The sequence below is a fragment of the Alligator mississippiensis genome, chromosome 15 (assembly GCF_030867095.1).
Source record: "Alligator mississippiensis isolate rAllMis1 chromosome 15, rAllMis1, whole genome shotgun sequence".
NCBI classification, from domain to species: Eukaryota; Metazoa; Chordata; order Crocodylia; family Alligatoridae; genus Alligator; species Alligator mississippiensis.
The window spans coordinates 25,697,061-25,705,480 of NC_081838.1; the positions used below are offsets into that span (position 1 = coordinate 25,697,061).

The following is an 8,420-nucleotide window of genomic DNA, read 5'->3' on the forward strand; positions in this document are numbered from 1 at the left end:
TACTTACTTCCTTAGCACCCTTTACAGATCGAAATCCACGTTGCAACTTTCAAGAACGTAAAGTGTATTATTATGTGTAATTTGGTTTGCTCGTAAAATTATGTTTGGAATATTAAGTTAAAAATATAATTTATTCAGGCAGTAATTACAAATTTACTAGCTGAACTTACTTTAAAATGTTTTTGATTTTTGTTACAAATGGAGCTGCAAGCTGCTGCGCTCTCAGGAACCTGCCATCTCCTAGGCTGTGCCGGGTAATGAGAAGCGGGCAGAAATTAGAGTTGGAAATAGCAGAAGCCATTAACATCTTAGTAAAACAAAGAAAGTTATTATATATTCTGGACTTAGTCTCCTCCACCGTGTCGAGCAGATACAGAAAGCACTCGCCTGTGCAAAAAGCCGAGAGAATTAAGAAAGAAAACCCCAAGACTCATTGAATACAAATTTTGCTACGTGAAACTTTGTCTAAACTCTGAGCTATCACTGTCAGCAGTTTCTGCTTCTTCTCATCCTTCATTTTTATCGTCTTCATGCGGTTCTGAAAACTGAAGGTTTCCCCAGATTGAGAGAAACTTCTCTACTCTTTCACGTGTTAGTTTATTTCTTGATTTGGTGCAAGGATTTCCAAACGTAGACCCGTTTCTTTCACGTGCTGCAGAAGATGGAGAAATCTGAAGTAGGCAAGAAGCAAGAGGACTCAGAGGTTTACATGGGTTATGAAAATATACTAATGTGGCTAAAATATAGTTTAATATTGAATTCAGAGAAATTTAAACTCTTACTTTTCAATAAAGAAGTAAACTTTCTTTCAGCTCCTTTGTGCTGCTTCTGTACTTCTGTGGATCTCAAGGTCATGGGGCCAGGAGGGGGCAGGCTCCTTCCAACTCCAAAACCTTTAGACTTGCTCTGTCTCCTCTCCTGAGGCTTTTGAGCAAGCGGGGCAATAAGCTCCTTGTTTCCAATCTCTACAGGAACAAATGGCTGCTGCTGCTAGTGTCCACTCCCAGTCCTTTGATGCCTAGTCAGGAGGACAGGAGCAGATCCACCAACCTCTAGATCAAAAGTCAGCAACAGAGGAAGGCCACAAGCAAAGAATCCTCCTTCCTTCTGTGAAAATGGCAGTGCCCCAGGGGCAGAAATGCATCTTGCTCTTGCATTTGAGAGTTGTCCTGGATGGCTTGTCCTCGGTGCACAGGAATTGTAATGATTGGTACTGTAGATAGTTGTCTGTAAAAGTCTTCCTATTACATAGTTTATTAGAAAACGTTTTTGGGGAGTAAAAGGTAGCAATATATGAAAACTTTGTCTTAAATATTTTATTCATCATTCTAAAAAAATATTTCATAAGTTTTGTTTTTTTTTAATTTTTCCAAAAATGTTCAATTTTTAGGAAAAAAACATAAGTAGTCCTCAGGAAAAAAAAACAAACCGCCCCCTCCCCCCCATTTTTCTGTTTTTTTTCTGACCTTTCACATCTCTAGTCTTGCAGTGGCTCTTCGTGCTGCTAGTGTGCTGTCCCCTCTGCCCCTGCAATGGCCGATGGGGATGTGGTACCCTTTCTTGTGGCCACCGCTAGGCCCAGGGGACCCAGCCAGGCCCAGTGCTCCTTGGTGCCCTGGTTTTCTACTGCCCTCAACTGCTGCAGCGCTTATCAGAGGAACCTGCCACCACCTGCACTAACTGCCATTGCACCACCTTTGATCTGTCCTTCAAGGAGCCAGGCTGAGACAAGTGGACCTCAGCTCCAACCTCTCCCACTACTGTCACGGCAGGTGCTCTGACACCCAGGCCCTCAACCACCAACTGGGCTTCCACTTCTGGTGCCTGTCCTGCCTGGCACTATGCGGCCCTGCACGTCTGCACCACTGCCGATGGCGAGGGCTTTTCCCAGTACGAGACTGTGCCCAGCATCCTGGCCCAAGACTGCGCCTGCTTCCAGTGCTGGCCTACCTGCTCCCTCAGGCCCTGCCTTGCTATGGAGGTGCACCTCTGCGGCACAGTGAGTCACAAGACGGGCACCTTGTCACTGCCTGATGGCTCCAAGCAACACCTGTACCCAGCTGGCACTGGCCAGGGCCGCAGTGCCATGTCCTCCTTACTCCATGGCTCAGGCCAGAAGGGGCTGGTAGCACCATTCTGCTCTGTGCTGGGTACTTTGGCTCTCTGGATCCACTCTGGCTCTGCAGATGTGGCTTCCTGCTGCCAGCCACATTGTCTGCCTCTTGTCTGGATGTCAGTCTGTCTGTCTGGGCATGCTTGTGGTAGCGAGTTCCCACTTGCACTGGGTAGATCTGAGCCTGACTCAGCCCCTTTGCTCCAGCCTGGGATTGGGGGAGGCACTCTCAGGCCTGCCTCGAACTTAACATGACAGGTCAAAACACCAGTAATAGGAAACGGGGGGAACAACAGCATCGGTCTCAGCCCCAGCCAGCCCTGACACCCCATTCCCTGTCCACAGCAGTGTCAGTGCCCCTGCCTCTGCCCCCTAACCTTGTGCAGAGCACCAAGAGGTCTTACCTCATGGTCAGTGCTGGTGCCAGTGCCAGAGTCAGAGAGCAGGGGGTACTCTGCTGCAGCAGGAAGAGATGCCCAATGCCTGGGACAGACCTGGGCTGCAGGGAGGGGGGTCCAACACTGGGAGCTTATCAGGGGGTTGTTCTCCCAGCCAGTGCCAAAGCCCCAGCCTGGTGCCAGGAGACTCAGCACCGCAGAGAGCAGGATGAAGCTCACTCTTGGGGATGTGGGGAAGTACCCCTGGTGAACTCCCCACCCTGCCCTCTGCAGCATAGGTCCTGGGTGTGGGCATCAGCACGGCCTCCACGGGGAGCACCTACAGTGCCCAGGTCAGCACCTGGAGGGGCTGGACCTGCAGGAAGCAGGACAGGGTCCCGGCAGCACTGGGTAGGGCACAGCTTCCTGCTGCGGTGCCGGGCCCATGTGCTCTGGGCATTGCTCGCCTGCTGTCCCCACCTGCCCCAGCACCACCCCTACAGGCTGGGGCATGGGGCAGGAGGAAGCCCTGCGGGCTCTACCATACAGAGGGCTGGCTCCCAGCTCAGCCAGGCAGGGGTGGTCGCAGTGGGGCCACACACAAACCAGCCTAGGGCAGTGACCCCTGCCAGGGGGGAGCCCGTGTTGCCTCAGAAGAGCTGCAGGAAGCAGGAGCCAGTGAACATGTGACAGGTGCACACATAAGGGAAGCAGGCCAGAGCTGTGGTGCTAGGCAAGGGGAGCCGGTCCAGCTCTGCTAGCAGCCCTGCGGGGGACACCTCAGGGATGACCCCTCCGAGCGACACAGGCGCCCCTTATCTGCCCACAGGAAGACAAACTCTCCACACAGGGAATCATCTCCCCCAGAGAAATGGGAGCTGGAGCTGGGGAAGAAAGGACTGCTGGAGCTGGGAGGCTGCTGGGCTCGGGGCCCCCGGCCAGATGGGGACTGTGGCAGTGCAGGTGTGGAGGAGAGCTCTGGCGGGGTGGCTCAGCGGTGGACCCGTGCTGTGGGCATTGGAGCGATCCTTCCGCAGCAGAGCTTGTTCCAGTGGTGCCTGCTCATGGGCAGCACAAATAAACCCATTTTTTGTTTAGAAACAGCAGCTGGACTGCAAGCTCCAACCTGCAGCAGCCCTGCCACCGCCTAGCCACATCACCAGCACTGCCTGGCCACGTATTTGACAGCATCTGCCTGGGCCAGGCTGGCTCGCGCTGCGAAGGCAGCTCAGGCACAAGGGCGGTGCAAAGGCCTGGCTGTGCTCTGCTCTGGCCTGCATGACCACCCTCACTGGGGGGGCCTAGAGCAGGGCCAGGCAAACACAGCCCTCATGCCCCTGGGCTGAGGGCACTCTTACTTAGATCTTGGCAGCGGTGGAAGCTGCTGGACAGGCAGCCGGACCCAATCCGAGGACAAGGGCTTGATCCCATCCGGCAGGGCTGCACTGTCCCCAGAGCCAGCCACAGAGACAACCCCCTCCCTGCCACCCTCCAGCCCAAAGCACAACCCCTTGGTGCCGCTCCCCTGCACATGGCTGTCCTTCGGGAGCTCATGGGGCACTCCTACAGCCACTGCCAGGAGCCACGTCATCTCCCACTCTGCTCTTGGCATGTTCTGTGCCACCCACGCTGAAGTGGGTTTACATGGAGGACGCTGGGTCAAACCTGGCCTGGCCTGGCCCTTTGTCCCCGGGGCCAGGGCTGCAGGAACGTCGGGGCAGGGGACTCGAGCCAAGGACCAAGGGCAGCTCAGACACAGCCCAGGTCAGTGCTCCCAGCTGGAGTAGCTCCCAGCCAGCAAGTCCCAGGCTGCGCTGGAGCCCCCGTGGTAGGCACCAAGCCCTGCCCCAGCCCCTCTTGCACATCCCACACCATGTTCACCTGTCAGCATGGCCCAGCTGGCTCCTGGGCAGAATAGGAGGTGCCTCTGGAGGGCTTTAACTACAAATGAGCGGCTGCAGTGAGATGCCGGCAGGGGGCAGGGCCCTGTCTACAGGGAGCCAGGAGTGAAGGATGCCACCCTTCGGGCTCCTCCATGTACAGTCAGCCACAGCCAGCAGATGCAGTCACTGTCTCTCTGAGCCTTTCACCCCTAGTGCAGGGAGTGAGGGCATATCCTCAGTGTGGAAAATGTACAAAAATCAGGTATTCCTTTCTTCAAAAAGTGGCAAAGTGAAGGAATGAGTTCCTACAGCCCCTCCTGCTACCTCCAGCACCCTCCTTTGCTACCCATTCAATATTCTTGTCAGCTTGGATTAGACATGAACAACCCCCAACACTCCTCCTAGAGCCAGAGCAGGTGGGAAGTCTCACCTGTGCCTGTTTCTGGGTAGGATGTGGAGGGATACAGAAGAGAAAGAGCTACTGAGCACATTGCAGCTTTGCTATCTGTTTTAGGCTGATTACAGCCCTAATGAGGGGGGGGGGGGGTCCAGGGAAGTCTCACCTGGCTGCTGCCTCGGCATCACCCCTGCAGGGGCCCTGTGACACCCGGCTGAGAACCACTGCTCCAGTTGGTAGAGCCTGATCTGTGGGCCAAGGTGGGAAGCTGATGCTGATTGTCTCTCTTCACTCAAAGCTTGAACCCTAAAAAGGACAGTACTTAAAGAAGATTGCAGCTTCTCCAAAAGAAAATTGAGACGATCAGCTTGCCTAGAATCTAGTTGAAGTGTAGGAATTTAATAGCATTAGCTTTGCTTAACTCGCTTTACGGTTGAATTGTGTCACAGTCATGGTTTGGAAATACACAGAACCGCAGCCAGAGGACTGCAGAAACTTCATGTTGCCCCATTGTCAGCCAAAAGAACAAACTAGCTGCAGAACTGTTTCTGGGGGAAGAAGGGGCAAGACATAATCAGAGATAAGATAAAGCCACTAGAAAAACAAGAAATGAAATGCACAGTAAAATTCAGACCTCAGTTTTATTTTTGCAAACTAACAAGATATGTTTACAGTACTTTCCACATTTCAGTTATCATTTTCCCTTCCCATCCCTTCCCACTTGAGTACTTCCAAGTCCTCTAATCTTATCTAAACCAATTCTAAACTTTCAAATACACTGTACATACATTTAGCAAAAAGCATACCTAACATTTTTGCAGCAGTATGGCCAGGACACAGTTTCATAGAGACGCTTACACGTTATCAAGATTAAAACATCTTTAAGAGAACAGACATTAGACAAATGGGCTTAAAAGGTACTTTAGAAAGCCCGTGGGCAACAGACCTCAACATAGGCTCTCTGCTCCCAGAGAGCAGAGAATGACAGACAACAAAAGCTGAACATATGAAAAAGGAGACCTCCGAGTGCTAACAACACGACGATCCTGTGCAAACACGGTGCAGGAGACTGTTATTGGCTTGGTCACCCCAAACCATTAAACAAAGCCCTGCTCAAAGCTTTGCAGGAAGGTTTCCTAATAGAATTTTACAATGGAAACCAAAAATTCTGGATGCCAGCAGCAGGTTAAAAGGTTTTGGTTTTCTTTGAATCCAACAGTTGGCCACAGAGAGATTAAGTGATATCAAGGCTTTTATTCAGCTGCTGCCAGTTCTTCCATGTGTCTGACTTATACATCCTTCAAGTACACATGAGGCTCAAAAGCCTCCAAAATGCAGAAGCTTGGGCCCCTTTAAGGCCTGGTGGAAACGGGATTATTAGGTGCGCCCATCCGAGTGAAAACTCTGTCCAGCCACTGGAGGGGACCGTGCAGGTGGATCTCAATCCAGCATGGGGTGCTCGTCACATCTTGGCAATGGTATTTAACTCCCCAGCCCTTTACAAAACTCATACGAATCGTGCACATCTTGGTAAGCTCATACGCCGTTTCGAAGCCATGGTAAATTGACTGAGCCAGACGGTGAGCAAACTCTCGGTTGTTGAATATCTTCAAACTGCAGTCACTGGAAATCTTGCACACGGCGTTTGGGTGGAACCCGCGGTGATCATTGTAGTTCTGACTTTCCACAAAAATGCTGTGCCTTCACTAAGGCATTCGGCATACACTTCTCCACCAGCATAGTAGAGATGAACTCCTTTGCCAATCCACCCCCTCGTGTGCTTGGTAGTGGAACTCCACTCAATATTAGAGAGACGCCCAAGGCAATACCTGGTTTTACTTGAAGGATCAGTGAAGCCATCCACCAGCACACTGATGGAGGAGGCCCGAAAGGCCTCGCCAACACAGGTGTTCAGTTCATCGTAGACGACAGGACACCAGTGCTCTGGCTCTTCATATGCAACTGCCTGAACATCTTCTGGGTTGATTTCGGGAGGAACTGAGGGCGCCGTTGTACTGGTGCCCGTTGGCTGGGAGCCATCCTGTGTCATCCGAGGCAGATGAGCAGGAGAGGGAGCATCAGCTGGCATCTGGAAAGGACTTCCAGCACTGGCTGGAAAATGTGGATCTGTGCTGCTGCTGCTGCTTCCAGCATGAGGATACATGCTATTGGGCGTGTAGGGGAACAGGTGACTCCTAGGCTGCTGGAAAGAGTCTGGGAAGGTGGCGTTGTGGGGCATGGGAGGCTCATCTAGTCCCAAGCTGCGGAACTGAGGCAAGAAGCCAAGCTGAGGGTCACATTCGCTGCACCGGGGGACCAGCATGGGCAGCAGCACCGGGCCTGTGCACGCTTGTAGTGGTAGGGATTGATGCACGCCTCTGCCTGCTGGGAGTTGAAGGGGAACTCTCAGCACTCCCGTGGTGGTGGCCCTGGAGGTCTGGCCAACGCCACATGTGGCAGGAGATGACGTGCGGCAGCCCCTTGCTGTGCGCTACCTGCACCCCACCGTCCAGGGAGCGAGGCTGGCAGCATGACGCAGCGGTTGGGCTGCCCAGGGCACCAGAGCACTTTCTCCAGCTCCACCAGGGGCCTTGCTTTCTTCTCCAGCTTCTTCACTAAGGCGTGAGCAGCCATCTGGGCCCAGTACTCCTCCTCAGCCCCCTGCTGCCACCCCAGCAGCCTCCTCACAGCTGGGCAGGGCAGAGACAACAGTCGCACTGGGCTCATGGGGACCGGCTGGGTCACGCCCGGCACAACCATGCTGCACACTGCAGACCCAGCAGGCCTCATCTAGGTGCCATGTGACTGCAGGGGTCGCACACGTGGCACCCAGAGCCGTGGGACCGCTTACTTCACGTCATAGTCCCCTCCCGGGATTGCCTGGGAGCAGGGCAGGCCGCCCCTCATTGGCTGTGGCGCACACTGCAGGGGTGGCGCTCTGAGCCTTGTGTGGTTCCTGGGGCAGCACGTGGCGGCTCCTGTCCCAGCTGCTGCAGGGTCAGGTGGGGGCCCCTGGCCCGGACTGAGGGGCCTGTGCTCTGGGAAGCTGCAGGGAACAACTTCGTAACTGTGTGATTATGCAAAAAAAACAACCCCCCCAAAAGGAAATGACATCCCTTTCTTCTGCGATAGCCACTGACGAGCGTTATTCTTCCGCCGGGACCTCCAGAGACGTCGGCATGTTCTGAACTAAATCACCATTGTGAGTCTTCCCCTTCTGCTGATTCTCTCTGGATCGTTTCGCCTGGACACCAAACCCCCGGGAGACGCCTGCCCTAGCCTGATCCCTGCTCTGGGCAAGGCAGGAGAGGGGCGGCTGCGGGATGCTGCTGCCTCCTCCCCAAAACACTGTCCTGGGGTGGGATTGTCCCAACTGCCTGCGTGCTGTTGCTCGTTAAGGTGCGATTTAAGAGGGCTTTCATGTTAGAAAGCATCGTTTTCTTCTCCTTTCTTAGGAAAAAAGCATTTGATGAAACGATCCACAGAGAATCAGCAGAAGGGGAAGACTCACGTTGGTGATTTAGTTTAGAACATGCCCGCGTCCCTGGAGGTCCCAGCAGAAGAAAATGCTCATCAGTGGCTATCACAGAAGAAAGGGATGTCCTTTATTTATTTGTTTTTTTTTTGCATCATTGCATGGTGACGAAGTC

At 53.4% G+C, this 8,420-nt stretch overlaps 1 long non-coding RNA gene and 1 pseudogene across 1 annotated transcript; both read right to left on the minus strand.

Annotated features, from left to right (window-relative positions):
* Positions 1-430: 430 nt before the first annotated feature.
* LOC109282509 (uncharacterized) lies at positions 431-1,402 on the minus strand. Its single transcript, XR_002089514.2, has 2 exons — positions 783-1,402; positions 431-671 (listed from the first exon to the last, which is right to left on the minus strand). It is a non-coding gene; the product is annotated as an uncharacterized LOC109282509 (long non-coding RNA).
* Positions 1,403-5,514: 4,112 nt separating this feature from the next.
* LOC102572096 (mothers against decapentaplegic homolog 1-like) lies at positions 5,515-7,908 on the minus strand (annotated as a pseudogene).
* Positions 7,909-8,420: the final 512 nt, after the last annotated feature.